The sequence below is a fragment of the Pholcus phalangioides genome, unplaced genomic scaffold, assembly GCF_987345545.1.
Source record: "Pholcus phalangioides strain wild (caught in Gottingen) unplaced genomic scaffold, Ppha-v1.0 ptg000044l_1, whole genome shotgun sequence".
NCBI lineage: Eukaryota > Metazoa > Arthropoda > Arachnida > Araneae > Pholcidae > Pholcus > Pholcus phalangioides.
The window spans coordinates 40,365-41,602 of record NW_028301630.1 but is presented as its reverse complement, the minus strand read 5'-3'; the positions used below and the strand labels follow the sequence as shown (position 1 = coordinate 41,602).

Sequence of the window (1,238 nt, the reverse complement as noted above, 5' to 3'; positions counted from 1 at the left end):
AAGTCAGTCAGTGCAGGTGGAATAAAAGCCAATATGCCCCCATCTGGAAGCAGGGGTCTTAAGAGCATCATGAGCCCCCGGGCCAAGTGATTTTTCTGAGGCCCTATCTAGCAAATTCTCGAAAAATTAAACTACTTTTCATTTTTCTGCGGCCCCTCTTCTCTTGAGGCCCCCGCCCCGGGCCCGGACGGCATTGTCTGGAAGAAAACAAAGTTGGAGGGCAGAGGCGCCGACATAAATAAAACATTGGAGGGGGCTGAAAGTTGCTGGTCGTCCCGTTTACACGGGACTCGAGCGTGTATGCAGGAGAGGAAGGGTGTATTGTATTGTTTTTTTTAAAGAAATTATTGGGGGCCTAGCCCTCTTAGAAAATATATTGGGGGGGGGGGTACAAATGTCCTCAGCCCCTAGGTTCCGGCGCCTATGTTGGAGGGCATATTTTTCATTCAAGATATACAGAAGACTGGATGTTGTCAAGATATTTATTATTTGAGATGTTAATTTTTTAAGGAAGGAAAAAACTCATCTCTGCCTCTACCGGGAGTCGAACCCGGGTCCCTCGATTGCCGGACGAGTGCTCTGACCACTAAGCTACAGAGGAGATAGAGGTTTTCCTTCGCTAGAGCGTATATATGCCGAACGGAACCGTGCAATGGACGGTGAAACCGATCAGCTAATAGCTCATGGACGACGAGCCACCAGAGGGCTATATATATGACATGAATGTCGCTCTCCACTTGTTAATACAAGATATACAGAAGACTGGATGTTGTGAAGATATTTATTATTTGAGATGTTAATTTTTTAAGGAAGGAAAAAACTCATCTCTTCCTCTACCGGGAGTCGAACCCGGGTCCCTCGATTGCCGGACGAGTGCTCTGACCACTAAGCTACAGAGGAGATAGAGGTTTTCCTTCGCTAGAGCGTATATATGCCGAACGGAACCGTGCAATGGACGGTGAAACCGATCAGGATCGTCGTCCATGAGCTATTAGCTGATCGGTTTCACCGTCCATTGCACGGTTCCGTTCGGCATATATACGCTCTAGCGAAGGAAAACCTCTATCTCCTCTGTAGCTTAGTGGTCAGAGCACTCGTCCGGCAATCGAGGGACCCGGGTTCGACTCCCGGTAGAGGCAGAGATGAGTTTTTTCCTTCCTTAAAAAATTAACATCTCAAATAATAAATATCTTCACAACATCCAGTCTTCTGTATATCTTGTATTAACAAGTGGAGAG

The 1,238-nt window shown here is 46.8% G+C and overlaps 1 non-coding gene across 1 annotated transcript; it reads right to left on the bottom strand.

Annotated features, from left to right (window-relative positions):
• Nucleotides 1–828: 828 nt before the first annotated feature.
• On the bottom strand, nucleotides 829–900 carry TRNAA-GGC (transfer RNA alanine (anticodon GGC)). The gene has a single exon. It is a non-coding gene; the product is annotated as a tRNA-Ala (tRNA).
• Nucleotides 901–1,238: the final 338 nt, after the last annotated feature.